The sequence below is a fragment of the Pipistrellus kuhlii genome, unplaced genomic scaffold (genome assembly GCF_014108245.1).
Source record: "Pipistrellus kuhlii isolate mPipKuh1 unplaced genomic scaffold, mPipKuh1.p scaffold_m20_p_20, whole genome shotgun sequence".
NCBI classification, from domain to species: Eukaryota; Metazoa; Chordata; class Mammalia; order Chiroptera; family Vespertilionidae; genus Pipistrellus; species Pipistrellus kuhlii.
This window is the reverse complement of record NW_023425516.1, coordinates 920,383-939,568: the sequence shown is the minus strand read 5'-3', so window position 1 is coordinate 939,568 and position 19,186 is coordinate 920,383. Positions and strand designations below refer to the sequence as shown.

Below are 19,186 nucleotides of genomic sequence, written 5' to 3'. Positions count from 1 at the left end.
TAATGCTTCGGGATGTATGTCACTTACCGGAGTTTGGCATTTGTTTACAGTTCCTTTTGTGTTTGTGGGTGCCAGCCACATGATAGGTGCCTACCCAATGTCTACAGATGTGTGGAGGACTCCGTCAGATCAAAACACGGGAGAAAGAAGAAGAGTTTGTGCATGCATGGAAGTAATAGAGCCCTAGGTAGTCTGAAAGGTCACGTCTGGTGTCTCGGTAATCTCAAAATAAAATTCCGTCCACATCTTCCCTTCGCCCCTTCACGTGCATCCGGGGCCCCACATGTACCTGTGTTAGAACATTCCATTCTCAGAGGCAACACATTCCATTCTCAGAAGCCAGGCAGAGGAAATCTTTTAGGAAAATGAGGCCAGAATAGGTCAGAGCCCCTCTTCCCAATAGTGGCTTCCAGGTCATGAGCAATGACAGGAATAAGAAGCGACTGATGAAGGTTGAAGAGGAGGACTGTTTGTCTGTTTAGCCTGTTTCATGGCCTAATCAAGTGATCCTTCATCCAGGCCTGTCACTTTCAGGCTGACTGATGGGCTAAAGAATCAACAGTTTCTGCTTGTCCAAATTCCACCCACTTTTCCGGGACTGGCTAGCGGTTCATCTCCTCCGAAAGGCGTCCCTCACCATTCCAGCCCAGTGATTGCTTCATCTAGTTGGCATTTATTAGTCACTGCCTTGGAAGTTTTGTTTTGCTTGACTTATTTTTTTAACTAACCTTTTTTTTTTTTTTTTAAACCAAAATCATATCATCTGGTGCACGAACTACAATATTTCATAACCTGGTTTTTATGTTAGTGATCTCCACTTTTCTACTCCGGGAATTTTTTTTCCTCTAAGTCCTCATTCAGATTTTCCTAATTGACTCCAGAAATGTCCTTTACTCTTCGGTTTGCACATCAGAATCTAATCGAAGACCATGCCTTATTTTATTGCATCACGTTTTATCCCTTAGGTGTTATTTATTATAGTACCGTTCCCCATTTGTGTTGACATTTCTTTAAAAACTGGGCCATTTGTCCTGTAGAAAGTTTCAGCCTCTGATTTGGTCTGGTTGCTTTCTCACAGTGACATTTAGCTCATTCTTCTATTCTGTGGCATTTCCAATTAACGGGAGGTTATGTTTTAAAGCGTGGTGGACTCAAATCAAATGTTCGCGGCTAGACGATACGCATTTATGATGCATAACATCAGTTGGCACGTGGCTGGTTGTCCCCCAGGCTACGGAGATGATGTGAGGTCCTCTATTCAACAAGAGAAGTAATCTGTGGGGTATTCAGGCATTGACTTTTGGAAGATTCTTTTTTAACACCACCTGATACTGGAACACAGTTTGTCCTCCTTCGAAGTCATTGAGCATTGTGATGAAAATAGCATATCACCAAGTAAATTTTTTCATGTAGATTTCCAAAATGGCTTCTGGTCTCTATAATTTACTGCTCTGAATTCTGAAAAGTGAACCAGTTGGAAGAATAATAGAAATTGCACTTTATCTCTAAGATTGAAATTCAGAAGTCTTCAAATACAAGTCTGTGAAAATGACAGAGAACTATCTTTTAGTGAGTACAGGTTTGGGAACATGCAAAGTACAACCAAGGTGATTCAGGAAGGCGGGACTGGACTTATTTTCGCTATAATTATAATGCTGAAATTACATACCATGGAGGTTAAGAGCTGCTGCCTGGCATCGGTTTCCCTCCCTGGATTGGGGATGCGGGGCTTGAACAGGAGCATTGGGTCCTGGGCATTTCATACCTGGATGGAGGGAACATGACATGTGACTTCATGACCCCGTTTGGGACATACAATCATCCAAGAATCTTTCTAACTGGAATTTGGCTTCACACGCCAATTTCTTTCAAGAGGTGCAAGGAACTCATGATCCTTATATTTATTTGTCACCGTTGCTGGTGGTCAGGAGTTGGGCATGAATTAACTGAGCCCTCTGCTCAGGGTCTCACAAGCCCCTCCACAGTACAACCCCCTTCTTCTCCCCGGAGGAACTATCTTCCAACTTCTGTGGTAGCCAGTCCTTTCCTGTATAGTGAGTTTCACTTGCTAAATATGTATCCATAAAGAATACTTTATTTTTCCTATTTGGGAATTTAGTGTTAATAGAATCATATAGTGAGAATTATTTTGTGTCTGATTTCTTTCACTTAACAATTTGTTTTTTATAGTTCATCCATGTTGCTACAAGTAGCTTCAGTAATTTTCATTTACTTTGGCATGTAATCAACTAGAGGCCCGGTGCATGAAGTTTGTAGCGTCCCTAGGCCTGGCCGGCAATCAGGGCCAGGGCCTGCCTTCTGGCTGCTGGCCGGGGTCTGCCTTCATTCTGTACCGCTCCCTAGTGGTCAGCGCATGTCATAGTGAGCGATTGGTCTCCTGGTCGAACTCCCTCAGGGATAATTTGCATATAGGCTTTTATATATAGATTATATGAATATATCATACACCTGTTTTATTGGTGATGATTATTTATAGGTTTTAGTTAGGTATTAACAAATAGTGCTGTTATAAATTATCTTGGATATATATTCTGGTGAACACAGCGCACACCTCTGTAGGATATACACCTAGGAAATTGCTGGTACATAAATCTTTGACAGCTTCTTTTATTATTCCTGAAGCTGGATTCCTTGCAGTAAAATTAATGGCTCAGAAGATGTAACCATGGAAGTTGATTTCAGAACTGCTATGATTTTGCTCCATAATCATCTGTAAGATAACCTTTCTTCTAGCTTTATTCTTTCTGCTATGGTGCAAACCAGCCACACTTGGTTCAGTCCGTGAAAGCGAGGTACAGAATCAGTAAGCAATGTCCTTGCACCGGGAGCATCAGACTTGGTTTTCCCTCAGGTTCATCTGGGAATGTGCCCCTTTCATGCTGCCTGTAGCCTATTCTTGCGGGTTTACATAGCGAATGTGTCTGATTGGCTGGAAAGCTTTGAACTGTTGAGAAAAGTCATTGCATAGAAATACCAATTCACCGTGATCAAATGTGTAAATAAATATGTCAATGCCATCGTTGTCTTTTAGGATTCACTTTTCCAGAACTTAACACCTGTCACTTGAATGTTTGAATGTGTGTGCTCCTGCTTGTCCAAATTCCACTCATTTTAACAAATGCAATCCCTGGCTTGTTCTTTTGCATGGCTCCTGTCTGTCCTTGAAATCGGGGCTTCACCTTACTCATTGCCTAGCATACTGTCTGGTCTGTGGTAGATGTTCAGTAAGTTAGGTTGCAGTGGGTCACCACATCATTTGGAATTGCTGCCTTTGTTGTGTTTTTGGTCTTCCTTAGTGTGTGTTGTTTACTAATGAGGGTCATTTTGATTTACCTGGAGCACCTCCGCCACCTGGGAGCTCTGAGGTGACAGCTTATTTGGGTTCTCTCTGGCGGGGAATAATTATTCTGCCATTTAATTGAGCCTGTCTGAGTGTGCTCCAAATTTTCATTTCTATCTTTTCAAGCTTTCTTGCTCCCGAAAATTTTCCGGCTTGTGAGAGTGCAGTTGTAAATTCTATCAGGGCATCCAGACAGGCATGGGAGTTGACTGAGAGGAAGGAAGCAAGTTTAAACAGAAAGGTGCAGAGCAGTGAGGTGGTACTTCATACTTGAAAGCCTTCACAGACGTTAATCAATTTTCCAACACCTGGAAGAAGAAGGAAATGGTTTTTATTATGTATTTACTATCTGAGAAAGTGAGATATGCTTTTAATCTCTTTTTAATACATTTTTATTGCTTTCAGAGAGAGAGAATCATCCATTGGCTGCCTCTTGCATGCTCCCTACTGAGGACCAAGCCCGCAATCAGGGCATGTGCCTTTGATCAGGAATCCAACCAGGACCTCCTGTTTCATGGGTCGACGCTCAGCCACTGAGCCACTGAGAAATTGATGTTCACTTGGGAACAACTTACTTTTTATAGCCTAGTTTACATAATACTTTTTTTTTTTTTTATCAGACTCATCCTTTGACCTCTCATTTTTCTCAGGAGAAAACTGAGTCAACTTCAAAACTTACTGATTTCATGTATACACAGCCAATCCACTAGGCAGTTTCTGGAAGTAGTAAGCTATTCTTGCTCCGTTTCCATCCTCAGAGAAATAAGAAAGTAGAACAGATACCAACTCACAACACTGATAAAGTCTAAGTGCCCCCAAAGATGGTCTAGCAGTGGGTAGAGTTAATTTGTCCCGTATTTTTTATTTATTTTATTTTTATTTATTGATTTTTAGAGGTGGGGGAGAGAATAAGAGAGAGAGAGAAAGAGAGGGGGGGGGGGTTGGTTTGTTGTTCCATTTACTAGTATTCATGCATTCATTGGTTGCATCCTTCCTACATTTGCTCTGACCGAGGATGAAACCCACAACCTTGGTGTATCGGGACAAAGCTCCAGCCAACTGAGCTACCTGGCTACGGCTGCCCATATTTTTTAAAAGCCTGAGGAAACTTGCTCCGTTTCCATCCTCAGAGAAATAAGAAACCCACAACCGAGGTGTATCGGGACAAAGCTCCAGCCAACTGAGCTACCTGGCTACGGCTGCCCATATTTTTTAAAAGCCTGAGGAAGCCAGTGAACCAGGAAGGTAGAACAGGTGAGCTATGTCCCAATACTTTTTCCTTACACCAATTTTAAGCCTTTTTTTCCTATCAAGACACATGCTCAGAATGCTTCTGAGATGTTTGTTTTGCAGAGGGGACTAGCCATAACTACACCTGTTGTCTCCCACTCAAGAAAACATAATGGCCAAAACCGGTTTGGCTCAGTGGATAGAGCATCAGCCTGGGGATTGAAAGGTCCCGGGTTTGATTCCTGTCAAGGGCATGTACCTTGGTTGCAGGCACATCTCCAGTGGGAGGTGTGCAAGAGGCAGCCGATCGATGATTCTCTCTCATTGATGTTTCTAGCTCTCTATCCCTCCCTCCTCCTCTCTGTAAAAAAAATCAATAAAATATATATTAAAAAAGAAAAAATAATGAGTGAACCTTTTGAATTTGCTGCTATTTATACTTTTTAACAAAAGTATTTACTACATTCCTCTATTAGTAATAACAAATTACTTGCAGCATATATCACAACTGATCATGACAAATTCCCATATGTTCATAGTTACAGTTTTATATAAAAGTTCTAATTGTTTTTCCAAAATAGTACATGGCATTGTTAGATGTCTTCTAGTACTTTTGATGTCTTAAAAATAAAAATCACACATATGTAACACCTTAATCAATAAAGACATTTTTTAAAAATGAAAATAAAAATTGGCAGTCTCTGCCTTCTCACCCACTCACATCCTCTGTCATTCTTGTTTTTTCATTGTTGATTTTCTTTAAGTCATTTTTTGTCAGCTCACTGCCTGTTGTGAGCCCAGCCCTTTCTGGGTCCTGAGAAGTTGGGCCAGCCTTTCCTTAAAGAATGTCCCTGTGAGCACCAGTGATAAGGCTTGTTTTGGGGGAAATAAATTGTCCTCCTGGAGAAGCCACCCTCTCCAAAGTTCAGTTCCTCACTGAAGTAGTGGGTTAATGGTATCTACCCGGTGGGTATTATTTTGAAGACTCGGTGAAGTAATTAGTGTGACAGCACTTAGCGCTGTGCCTGGCAGAGGGAAGCACTCAGTAACTGTCCACTCAGTTTGCTTGTAAGGAGCCAAGCAAGACACTAACCAGAAGAGACTCATGACGATACGAAGGCCATTTTTTAAAAAGGTGAGTTGAGAGAGAGACACGGGAACTGAGAGCTGGAGTTTATTAGGACAGGCTTCATGCAGAATGGAGGGTTCAGAGAGGCTCAGAAATTAATGATGGAGCTGTCGGTGTAGGGTAAGGAATGGATAGACTCTGCTTCGGAGAAGGAATTTGGGCTCCCTTCCCCTCCACTTGCAGAGTCTCACCAGCTTTTTATCCCTGTGTGAAATCTGTGTGGCTTCCCCAGAACTCCACAGAAACTAATCCTGCACCCCGTGGTAAAGCCCTCTGGGGTAATGGTGGTCAGCATTACTACTGTTTGCAAGGCAACCATCAGATGGTGTATCATCTAAGTGAGGCAAAATCCAAGAAGTATTTCCATCAACAAATCCCCAAACGGCCCACAGGGAGATGACTAGGCTACTTCAGCTCTGCTTTTCTCGTGTTTCTGTGTCTAAACATGTAATAGGAGATGATTTTAAGACAAAATTTTGCCATGGATTTTTTTCTATAAGGAAATAGCATCATGCTTGAATACTTTTTTTTAAAAAAATTTTTATAATATATTTTATTGATTTTTTACAGAGAGAAAGAGAGAGGGATAGAGAGTTAGAAACATTGATGAGAGAGAATCAACAATCAGCTGCCTCTTGCACACCCCCTACTGGGGATGTGCCCTCAACCAAGGTACATGCCTTTGACGGGAATCGAACCCGGGACCTTTCAGTCCGCAGACCGACGCTCTATTCACTGAGCCAAACCGGTTTCGGCATGCTTGAATACTTTTTAATTGTTTTTGCAAAATGGACATAACAGATAAGGTAAATCTGAAGGGGGGGCATTTAAATCTAATTTACATAGAGTTTTGTGATTCCTGGTTAGTAGTTGGGGGGCAGTGGTAATAATTGGCATGATTCATCTCCTGTCAGTTTTGTTCAAATACAAGGAGAGATTTAAAAATAGAATTCCTATGCTCGCTTCCACAGCACAAACACCGAAATCGGAATGACCTAGAGAAGGTTAGCATGGCCCCTGCGCCAGGATGACACACACATTTGTGAAGTGTCCCGTATGTTTAAAGAATGCATTAATAATAGTAATTATAAAAGTTTTAATATTAAAAAATAAAAATCCCAGGTAAAAAGTGAACTCATTCTGGCCCTGGCCAGTGTGGCTCAGTTGGTTGGGCATCATCCCATGCACCAGAGGTTGCCAGTTTGATTCCCAGTCCGGGCACATACCCAAGTGGCGGGCTTGATCCAGGACTGTTCAGGAGGCAGCTAATCAGTGTTTCCCTCTCACATCAATGTTTTTCTCTCTCTCCCTTCTTCTCTTTCTGAAAAATCAATTAAGAAATTTAAGTTTAGCCGGGACCGGTTTGGCTCAATGGATAGAGCGTCGGCTTGAGGACTGAAGGGTCCCAGGTTCGATTCCGGTCGGGGGCATGTACCTTGGTTGCGGGCATATCCCCAGTAGGGGGTGTGCAAGAGGCAGCTGATCGATGACTCTCTCTCATCGATGTTTCTAACTCTCTATCTCTCTCCCTTCCTCTCTGTATAAAATCAATAAAAATATTTTTTAAAAAAAAAATTTAAGTTTAAAAAGTGAACTCACTCTGTTATATGGGAATTTTATAGAATTTGTGTAGTTCCCTGTGACATTTAGGAGTATGGTATAAACAACTCTAAGTGAAAATTAAGTGAATTGATGTTTTTCCTTGGATTCAACAAATTTGTCTGCAGTGTGCGTGGCACATTTCTGAGTCCTGGGATTATGGCGGCAAAAGCAGCAAGGCCCTGCCCTTTTGGAACTGACACCAAGGCTGAGAGGCAGTCAGTCAGTTAACAAAGACGTAGATAGCAGATGTGATAAGGGCTATAGGAAAAAGCTAACCGGAAGAAGGGATGGAGATTGCCACATAAGGGTAGGTGGACACAGGAGTCTCTCCGATGAGATGCTGTTGGAGCAGAGGCCTTAGTGAGGAGAGAACAGACCTGGTGAACGGCCCCGGGAAGAGATGAGGCAGAGGGAGGAGTGCAGGTCGTGGTGTAAGAATGTGCTCCACAGTCAGCAAGGAGGCCCGGAGAGGGGAACAGAGGGTGCAGTGATAAAAGAGGAGGTACTGCCTGGCCCTGGGGCGCTAGTTGAGCGTTGACCTATGAACCAGGAGGTCAGGGTTCAATTTCCAGTCAGGACACACGCCATGGTTGCAGACTCGATCCTCAGTGGGGGGCGTGCAGGAGGCAGCCGATCAATGATTCTCATCATTGATGTTTCTATCCCTCACCCTTCCTCTTTCTAAAATCAATAAAAACATATTTTTTAAAAGAGGAGGAAGAGCCGAAACCAGTTTGGCTCAGTGGATAGAGCGTCAGTCTGCGCACTGAAAGGTCCCAGGTTCGATTCCGGTCAAGGGCATGTACATTGGTTACGGGCACATCCCCAGTAGGGGGTGTGCAAGAGGCAGCTGGTCGATATTTCTCTCTCATCAATGTTTCTAACTCTCTATCCCTCTCCCTTCCTCTATGTAAAAAATCAATAAAATATATTTTAAAAATAAATAAAAAGAGGAGATAGAGAGGTGGTTGGGGCAGGAAAAGGAATCTTGTACAGTCTTTTAAGGCATAATAATGACTTTATTATGTGTTTTATTCTGAATAATAAAGCTTCTACAGGATTTTGAGTAGTGACGTGCTGATTTGGGAGAGGGAGGGAGAGATGGAAACATCAATGATGAGAAAGAATCATTGATCAGGTGCCTCCTGTATGTCCCCTTCTGGGGATTGAGCCCTCAAGCCAGGCATGTGCCCTGATGAGAATCGAATAGTGACTCCCAGTTCATAGGTTGACGCTCAACCATTGAGCTACGTCCACCAGGCGTGACAGAGGTGAGTAGGCTGCAGGACACAGCTGCGAGCAGGGAGACCAGCTCCAGTGGTTCTCAACCTTTCCAATGCCGCGACCCTTTAATACAGCTCCTCATGTTGTGGTGATCCCAACCATAACATTATTTTCGTTGCTACCTCATAACTGTAATTTTGCTACTGTTATGAATTGTAATGTAAATATCTGTGTTTTCCGATGGTCTTAGGCAACCCTGCTAGTGGTTCTCAACCTGTGGGTCTCGAAGTAAGATATGTTACGTGGAGCAGCGCTTAGACGTAAATGCTTAATATGCATTCATCATCTTCGTTTTCTTCGGGTTCAGTCTGTGGATTCAACCCTAGCAGAACACGAGAAATCTAAATTGGAAGCTTACTCCCACATACACTGTACCGAGAGGGTGCCTGTTTAATAACAAGCTCCAAAAAAGGCTTTCAGATCTATCAACTATCAAAAAATAACCTTTTCAAAGGCAGGAGTTTAGTGAGCTTTGCAGAAGGCTCAGGGAAGAAACAGGTGGGTTCTAAGTAGTAAAGTTTCCACCTGAGAAGCAGAGTGAAGGTAAAAGCAGTAAGTGGGTAAGTCCTCAGACCCGTCAGGGGTACTTCACGTCAAAGCCCGAGCCTTGGTGCCCTCACGGAGGGAGTGGAGCCTTTTCTGGGGACGGCTATTCACATCAAAGGGGATTATCTCATTAATTCTCCCAGGATCCTGCTGGGACTTTCCCCAAAGGAACACTCCTGGGGTTTAGCTTAATCCCACTTCTATTTTCTTTTTCTTTCTTTAATATATATTCAATATTTTATTGATTTTTTACAGAGAGGAAGAGAGAGGGACAGAGAGTTAGAAACACCGATAAGAGAGACATCGATCAGCTGCCTCCTGCACACCCCCTACTGGGGTTGTGCCCGCAACCAAGGTACATGCCTTGACCAGAATCAAACCTGGGACCCTTCAGTCTGCAGGCCGACGCTCTATCCACTGAGCCAAACCGGTTTCGACCCCACTTCTGTTTTCCACAGTTATAGCTCGACTATCAAAAAGTACTCCTGTGGGGTTTTCAAATTTTACCTTGTACAGTAAACACTGAGCACCTACTATGTGCCGTGTACTTTTTTAGGGAAACAGAGATAAATAGGAGGTACAATTCCTGTCGTTAGAACAGAATTGCAAATAAATAAACCAGTGGGTGGTAAAACAAACAAAATAGAGTGTGTAATACTCAAGAGCATAACAGGACTGCAAATAATGTTGTAATTTTATCCTGGTGAATTATAAAAAGCAATATAGTGGTCACCCATGGAAAAACTGGGCTGTGAAGGTTAAGAATTTATCAGGTGAAAATTTTCAGGGGGAGACATTCCAATAAGCAAAATCCTGGAGACAGGTTCAGGGGAAAAGAAAAAGGCATAATTGGATTAATTGTCTGTTTTTATAGTGGTGGGAAGAAAGTGACCACCACTTTGGAAGCAATTTTCCCTTAATCCCTCTAAACAAGAACATTTGAACTTCTTAGCCTTTTCTTCAAGGTCTAGACGAGTGTGCTGGTGAGCCATATGACCAAAACAAACCAAAAAAAAGTACTGGAATTTTCTTTCTTAATGAGGAGATTAGGCACGGCAGTTATTTTTTGAGGGGCTCCATTTGTCTCCCAGTGAAGAAATCCTAAGGGTTTGCCCCAGCCCATTCCCATCACTGCCCTAAATTAAAATTGAGAAAGTAGAATGTTCAGATATCTTCCTTCCCTTCGCCCTTCCTGTTTATGATAAAAAGCTTATCCGTTTCTTTTCCAAGTACCTTCCCGTAACCTCCCTTAGAAAGCATAAACATTTCGCATTTGGGAGTCCTACCACACGCAGTGTTTTCAGCCCTGAGCCAGAAGGGGGCGCTTCCAAGAGAGACCTGTTCTTGGGTACAGCTCAGGCCTGGGGTAACTGGACAGGAATTCTTTTTTCTTGCCTGAATCTGCAGGTCCACTTCCTCTTTGCCCCCAGAACTTTCAGGGCTTCTCTGTTCTTACCGGCCACCCTCCTGGGGAAAGGTGTGCCTGCATTCCCTCCAGCTCTGCCTCAGGGCTGGCATTTCGCAGCCCCCATCAGTCCCTCTGCCGTATTTTCTTAGACTCTTCAAGATCTGTCCTCGTTTATATTTGACTAGAGCAGTCTTTTTCAACCTTTTTTGGGCAAAGGCACACTTGGTTCATGAAAAAAATCACGAGGCACACCACCATTAGAAAATGTTAAAAAATTTAACTCTGTGCCTATATTGACTATATATAAAGTAATTCTCTTGAATAGGAATCAAATAAACACAAAGAAAGTATTTTATAATTACTTTACTATGAAATATTAAGTAAACAAAATAGTGAAAAAGTATAAAATTCTTGTCTTGTCTGCACCTACGGCACACCAGGCAACATCTCGCGGCACACTAGTGTGCCGCGGAACAGCGGTTGAAAAACGCTGGACTGGAGGCCCAGTGCACAAAATTTGTGCATAGGGGAGGGACCAGGCCTGCACCCTCTCCAATCTGGGACCCCTCGAGGGATGTCCTACTGCCCAGTGAGATCAGACCTAAACGGGCAGTCGGACATCCCTCTCACAATCCAGGACTGCTGGCTCCCAACTGCTCACCTGCCTGCCAACCTGATCACCCCCTAACCACTCCCATGCCAGCCTGATTGATGTCTAACTGCTCCCCTGCCAGCCTGTTTACCCCCAACTTCCTCCCTCTGCCAGCCTGGTCACCCCTACTGCCCTCCCCTGCAGGATTGATCACCCCCAACTGCCCTCCCTTGCAGGCCTGGTCCCTCCCAACCGCCCTCCCCTGCTGGCCATCTTGTGGTGGCCATCTTGTGTCCACATGGGGGTAGCCATCTTGTGTGTTGGAGTGATGGTCAATCTGCATATTACTCTTATTAGATAGGATAGAGGCCTGTTGCATGGGTGGGGCCAGCTGGTTTGACCTGAAGAGTGGCCCAGATCAGGGTGGGGGTTCCTTTGAGTCATGGGCAGCCTGGGCGAGGGGCCTGTGGTGGTTTGCAGGTCAGCCACACACACACACACCACCACCACCCCCCACCCCACCACCACCCCCCGTGACCCAAGCAGAGGCCCTGGTATCTGGAATTTATTTATCTTCTACAAATGAAACTTTGTAGCCCGGAGTGGAGCCAAGCCTTCTGATGTTCAGTGCCTGCCACCATTTCTGTTTGGATTTGTTTACCTTCTATAATTGACACTTTGTAGCCTTGAGTGGAGGCTTAGGCCAGCAAGGGCAGACAGAAAGCTTGGCTTCTTCCATTGCCTGGGAAACCCAAGACTCCCTCCTGCTCTCTGTGGTCACAGCCATCTTGGTTGGGGTTAATTTGCATACTCTATCTGATTGGCTGGTGAGCGTGGTTGGTTGGCGTGGTTGGTGGGTGTAGTGGAGGTGTGGTCAATTTGCATATTATTCTTTTATTAGATAAGATCTTTTAGACATTTCTGTGCCTGTGACTTGAATATCAGATTTTTTGTTTTTAATTGATTGGTTGCTCTTTGTTTCTTGCTCTGATCTGGGAATCCAACCCAGAATCTTGGCATATTGGGACAACGCTCTAAAGTTTAGAGTCTAAACTACTTGAGTAAGCCAAGGCAAACCTCAGATCTTAAATCACGTAATAGTGCTGAAAAGTACAAAAATAGCAACAGCTAGCACGTCTAGTACTTAGTGGGACTAGGCACTGTTCGGATCTCTGCAGGTATTAATTTATTCTGTCCTCACCACGACCTTTTGAGGTAGCGACCACTTTCTCCTCATTTTACAGGACCTGCCTGAGGCCCCACAGGGCAGAAACCGGGGAGAAGAAAGACTGTGTTTTTCTGAACTTGAGTTTGGAACAGTTTCCACCCAGGAGCTGAGTCTTATGTACTAATATTTCTCTATCCTTAGTTTCAAGCATAGAGAGCAAGTGTTCCGTCCACATTGAAATTAGTGCACAGGGCCAGGCCATCCGGTTAACAGAGTATTGTGTGTCATTTTGGTAAAAAAAAAAAAAAAAAAAAAAAAAAAAAGGACAAAAAAAGAAAGAAAAAGAAAAGAAAAGAAAAAAAGCTTCGTGAATCAAAAGCTCCTGTTGTGAATACAGTATATTGGGAATATCTGGGGCCTGTCTTATTATAGGAGCCCGCATAGAACATTTAAAAATAAAAATTTAAAAATACATTCTCTCCGAATTCTTCTGAAGTTTTTATTTTTATTAAGTAGCAGCAGGCCCTGGACATTGAATAGTGGCCCTATTTTAGAAACAAAAGCAGACTAATAATTAGCATCTGTCCTTTTTTCCTTTTTCAATTAAGGCCTGTGGTGCCCAAGTTGCTGGTCTTTGACACTGAGGGGATAACATTGGTGACAGTGATTGAGAGGAAGATGATGAAACTATTATTGTGCTCGATGTTAAAGTTAGTTCCAGTCAAACGGCATGAGCCATGGCCCCCATCTAGTGGGTGTACATTTTCTAAGTGTCAGGGCAGCTTTTACAAGCACCGGGCGTGGCCAGGGCCCCCAGTGATGTGCTGCTTTCATCAGGCATCCCTCTTCTGGCATCTCATCCCAGGGGTGAGATGTTGGCATCCCTGAAAGTTGTCCAGTATGTGACTATCTGTTTTTGTCTTTGTTTTCAATGGCAATGAGCTCTGGCTGGTATGCCCAGTGGTTAAGAGGGTCGGCCTGTGCACAAAAAGGTTGCCGGTTTGATTCCTAGTCAAGGGCACATACCTGGGTTGCCGGTTTGATACCCAGCCCCAGTTGGGGCACATACAGGAGGCACCCAATCAATGTGTCTTTCTCACATAGATGTTTCTCTCTTCTCTCTCTCTTCCTCCCCACCCCCTCACTCTTCCTTTCTTCCCACCCTCCCTCCCACTCTCTCTAAAAATCAATGAAAAAGATATACTCAGGTGAGGATTAACAACAACAACAAAATGCTAATGAGCCCTGGCCAGGTAGCCAGCTGAGTTGGTTAGAGTTGCCCCGATTCACAAAGGTTGCAGGTTAAATTCCTAGTCAGGCACATATAAGAATCAACCAGTGAATGCCTCAAGAAGTGGAACAACAAATGGATGTTTCTCTGGGTGTCAAAAAATCATAATTGTAGACTCGTGAATCTTATTCTGTGCACTGTAACCTAGGACTATTTTTTTTGTTTCATTGATGAAATAGTCCCATTCTTCAGCGTGGGAGCTCAAGATAGCTCCTGTGGGACCATCGTTTTAAAGCACCTCCTTTCTTTCCGGCATGACAAGATGTTCCTGCTCATTGTGTATTTTTCTTGCTTCATGAAGCTCTGGCACCAGCTGTTTCTCCAAGGAGCCGTCTGTGGCTCGTTCATTAGAGATTGGTATTTAGAAACCAAGATCTGAGTTCTAGGTGTGCTTACTGCTGCTAGGGTGTCATTACTGTAATTATGTCTCAGTCTATCCATTTGTCTCTATACAGGGCAGGGCAAAAGTAGGTCTGCAGTTGTTTGTATGGAAAATAATGCAGTTGTTTGTATGGAAATTAATAAATAATAATACAAGAATAAATTGTGTTCCACTTACAACTGTAAGCCTACTTTTGCCCACCCCTGCATAGGAACAGTATGATCATAACTAATTGTACACACACGTAGAAAGGCTGGTGGGGGGTCAACAAAATGCTAACAGTATTTTAAAAGCATTCTATAGTGGGGTTCTGTTTACATTTAAATTGAAAAATAGATTTAATTATTTTGAAAATAGTGTTCTAATAAATTAGCAAAGTTTTCAACTTCAGTGCATTACAAATGATTTTAAATAGTTCCCCCTCTAAAATGAGAATAAATTCAAGGCAGTGGCTCTAAAGTCTCTTCCATTTTAATAAGCATCTTTGAGAGGGAGCAAGGGGGGGGCTGGAAAAGGGGTGCTCTGTGTGGAGGCTGACAGTATGAGTGTAGAAGCTAAAGGTCTGGATGGGAATCCCAGCTCAGCACTTCCCAGCACAAGTGTGACCTTGGGAAATGACTCGCCTTGACGACCTCATCTGCAAATAGAAAAAGTCAGACCACCTCCTCTTCCCGTCACTGTGAAGATTAAACAAATTAACAAGCGTGAAATACTCACACCGGGACAGAGCACTAATAGATGATATGTGAGGCATTGCTTTGGTGTTGCTCATCCCGATTGTCACTCTCACTGCCACGCCTGAGGTAGTTCAGGCAGACGCCCGTTATTCCTTATGCCCTGGCAAAAGAGGAGGAAAAAAGGTTGATAATTTTTTTCTTTCCTTTTTCTTTTTTTCCAAACACAAGCAAAAGTTTATTTAGAAGGTTCCAGAGATAGAAGTAAGTCAGCTGGCTCAGGAAACAAGATACTAAGGCAGAAGAAGGGCCCTTGGAGCTTAGGAGAAAGACAGGCAAAGAAAACGTCTCTGGGGGAAGGAGGTGGGGAATGGCAGGCTCGCAAGCATGTCAAACTCAAGGTCCGCCTTGAGTTTGATGTGCTTGCTCTAAAGAGAGTCCTGGGGAAAGATGGGAGTGGAGAAAGTTGCAGGTGTGGTCTAGAGCACATGTGTCAAACACAAGGCCCGCGGGCCAAATCCGTCCCGCCAGGCCTTGCAATGTGGCCCGCACCGCGCTGTCATCACTGCACTCCGCTGCGTTTCCATCACAATGACAGTTTATGACTGTTCAGTAAACCATTCGGCCCGCGATTTAGGCTGGATTTTTTATTTTGGCCCCTTCTCTGATTGAGTTCGACACTCCTAGTCTAGAGAGAGAGCACTGATTGTTTTTCTTTCATTTTTTAAATATGTTTTTTGTTGATTTCAGATGGAGGTCGAGATTGAAAACAGCAGTGATGAGAGAGAATCATCTATTGGCTGCCTCCTGCACACCCCCTAGCTCTCAACCCAGGCATGAGCCCTGACTGGGAATCAAACATTGACCTGGCTCATAGGTTGACGCTCAACCACTGAGCCACACCAGCCTGGCTGAGAGTTTTTTTCTTAAAACTCGGTAAATCAGGCAAACTATTAAAATAGTATATCTTTCCTACTACGATTTCTAAGTTAATTGGTTCATTCCCCCCCCCTCCCCATTTGACAAGCAAGTTAAATGGATGCTTACGTGTAACTATTGCAATTTTCTTTCCTCCTTTTAACAAGAAAGTGTATAGTTAACAGTTCTGTTTTGGCCAGTTTAAACAGATTTAATCTAAATGTTCCATTTGGGGGAAATGTTCTATGTTACTAATCACGTCACGAGGGAAAGTAATCATGGAACAGCTCGGCTCAGTGGGGAGAGTGTAACCTGTCCAAGATGGTCCACTGACCACATTGAACATTTGGGGAAAAGGAACACAATGTCTGTTTGTTTTGTTTTTTTTTTTATTGTTTAAAGTATTACATGTCCCCCCATTTCCCCAATTAACCCTGACCCCACCACTCCTACTCCTGAGGGCAAGCCCCCACCGCCCCAGTGTCTGTGTCCATTGGTTGATCTCTAACCCTCCCTCCCCTGCCTTCTCCCTGAGGTTGGTCTGTCTGCTCAGTGCCACCTTGTTTCTAGATCCGTTTTTGTCCACCAGTTTATGTTGATCATTATATCCCACATATGAGTGAGATCATGTGACATTTACCTTTCTCCGACTGGCTTATTTCACTTAGCATAATGCTCTCCAGTCCCATCCATGCTGCTGCAAATGGTAATAGTTCCTTCTGTTTTATAGCCACATAGTATTCCATTGTGTAGATGTACCACAGTTTTTTAATCCACTCATTTGCTGATGGGCCCTTAGGCTGTTTCCAAATCTTAACTGTTGTAAAGTGTGCTGCTATGAACATAGGGGTACATTATCCTTTCTGATGGATGTTTCTGGTTTCTTGGGAAATAGTCCTAGAAGTGGGATCACTGGGTCAAATGGGAATTCCATTTTTAACTTTTTGAGGAAACCCCATACTGTTCTCCACAGTGGTTGCACCAGTCTGCATTCCCACTAGCAGTGCACGAGGGTTCCTTTTTCTCCGCATCCTCGCCAGCACTTGTCGTTTGTTGATTTGTTGATGGTAGCCATTCTGACAGGTGTGAGGTGGTACCTCATTGTCGTTTTGATTTGCATCTCTCGGATGATGAGTGACTTTGAGCATGTTTTCATATGTCTCTGCCTTCTGTATGTCCTCTTTGGAAAAGTGTCTACTTGAGGTCGTTTGCCCAGTTTTTTATTGGATTGTTTATCTTCCTTTTGTTAAGGTGTATGAGTTCCCTGTAAATTTTGGAAAGTAAACCCTTATCTGAAATAACATTGGCAAATATGTTCTCCCAGGCAGTGGGCGCTCTTATTGTTTTGCTGATGGTTTCTTTTGCTGTGCAGGAGCTTTTTATTTTGATGTGGCCCCATTTGTTTATTTTCTCCTTAGTTTCCATTGCTAGGAGCTGTATCGGTAAAGATATTGCTAGAACTTACATCTGATATTTTGCTGCCTATACAGCATCCATTTTGTTTTATCATTTTGAAGATTAATGATAACAACCCAAGCACTCGAATTATAAAAGGAGTTCGCTTCAGATAGCGCAAGGACTACGTAAGTGTTAAACTCTTCAGCATTCTTTAATGGAATTAGAGTTATTTCTCAAATATCTTGTTTTTATAATCATCCAAGCTGTATGCAATGAAAGTAAGAGGAAATCTGAGAATATTAGAAATCGATATCTAAAGACTAACATGTTTCATAATACCCACTGGTGGCAAGGAATTGAGAAGCAGGCATATTTGTACTCTATTGGTAGGGATATAAATTAAGGCAGCCTTTTTGGCAGGACAGTTTGGCAATACCTATCAAAATGAATATGCCTAGTGATTCCACTCACAGGAATGTATTCATTTTTAGGACAAAGATAGGTAAGCAAGGATTTTTTTTTTCCAGCAAAATATTGGAACACTAAATGCTCACAGGTAGGGACTAATTAAATAAATCATGGTATATTTGTATAACTAAATATCAGACAATTTTTAAAAAGAAGGTAGATCTACATATTGACATGGAAAGATGTTAAAATATGTATTTTTAAAGGTAAATTTTTTAAAATATATTTTATTGATTTTATACAGAGAGGAGAGGAGAGAGATAGTTAGAAACATCGATGAGAGAGTCATCGATCAGCTGCCTCTTGCACACCTCCTACCGGGGATATGCCCGCAACCAAGGTACATGCCCTTGACCGGAATTGAACCCGGGACCCTTCAGTCCCCAAGCCGACGACGCTCTGTCCATTGAGCCAAACCAGTCCCGGCAAAGGTAAATTTTTTGGTAATGTTTTCGATAGATATGAATAGAAAATTCAGAGAAAGAATCACAAGAAACAACTCCAGTGTGGATGGTATCAGAGCTGCCACTGGAGAATGGGGACTTTAACTTTCATTTTGACCCTTTGATCCACCCTCACCCCTGCTTTTTAAAATTCTGAACACTTGCCGAAACCGGTTTGGCTCAGTGGTAGAGCGTCGGTCTGCAGACTGAAAGGTCCCAGGTTCGATTCCGGTCAAGGGCATGTACATTGGTTGCGGGCACATCCCCGGTAGGGGGTGTGCAAGAGGCAGCTGGTCGATGTTTCTCTCTCATCGACATTTCTAGCTCTCTATCCCTCTCTCCTCCTCTCTGTAAAAAAATCAATAAAATATATTTAACAAAAAAAAAAGAATTCCTTCTTTAAAAAAAAAAAATTCTGAACACTTGTTACTCTCATAGAAAAAAATTTTGAGTTGAAGAACAAGAAAAACCAGAGCTAAAACCATACCATCTTTGTTGTGTTATTGATTACAGGTGGCATTCTTTGCCACAGTTTTGCCTAGCTGTTCCTGGCTACTTAATCAGACATGGTGGCCCAAACTCAACATGATCAGAAGTAAACCATGAGTCCCATGCTTGCCATGTTCCATTTTCAGAATGACTTGTTCTAAGATCATGCCGCCACCACCACCTCCTCGTCCAAAACCTGGAAGTAGGGAAACTCTTATTTCCAAGGGCCATGACTGCTGCCCTAACCCTAAGTAGGAAAATTTGCATCTCCAATGAACATGACTGGCTGGCTATTGAATAGCTTTGAAAGGTCACCAGGAGACCAGGACCGAAAGCTATGACTGCTAAATGTTTCTGTATTTCCCCCTATTTTCTAGCTTGACCCACACCTTCGTGATGTTGGCTGAGTCACCTAACAAGCTGTTTGCACTGCCGACCCCGAAGTGGACTGTGGATATGACAGCACCCTGTGACATATCCCTGGTGTTCTCAGTACCTGGTTTTTGTGTGTGGATTTTAAAAATATTTTTATTGATTTTTAGGGAGAGGAAGGTGGGGAGAGAGGGAAGCAACACATAATAGAGAAACATCTATCGGCCGTCTTCCCTACCAGGGATCAAGCCTACAACCTGGGCACGTACACTGACTGCGAATCGAACTGGCAACCTTTGGAGCACAAAACAAAGCCTAACCAACTGAGCCAAGCCGACCAGGGCTCAGTACTCGGTTTTTGAGAAAAAACAACTGATCCTTGGAAAGTTTAATATTTCACACAGTTGCCCTAAATTTGTAGCTATGCAGTA

At 43.1% G+C, this 19,186-nt stretch overlaps 1 protein-coding gene and 1 non-coding gene across 9 annotated transcripts in view; both read left to right on the top strand.

The window, feature by feature from the left end:
- BICDL1 (BICD family like cargo adaptor 1) overlaps positions 1-19,186 on the top strand; it is an 88,916-nt gene that overhangs the window by 37,873 nt on the left and 31,857 nt on the right. The gene's annotated exons all lie outside the window — the stretch shown is intronic.
- On the top strand, positions 6,676-6,782 carry LOC118725769. Its single transcript, XR_004990113.1, has one exon. It is a non-coding gene; the product is annotated as a U6 spliceosomal RNA (small nuclear RNA).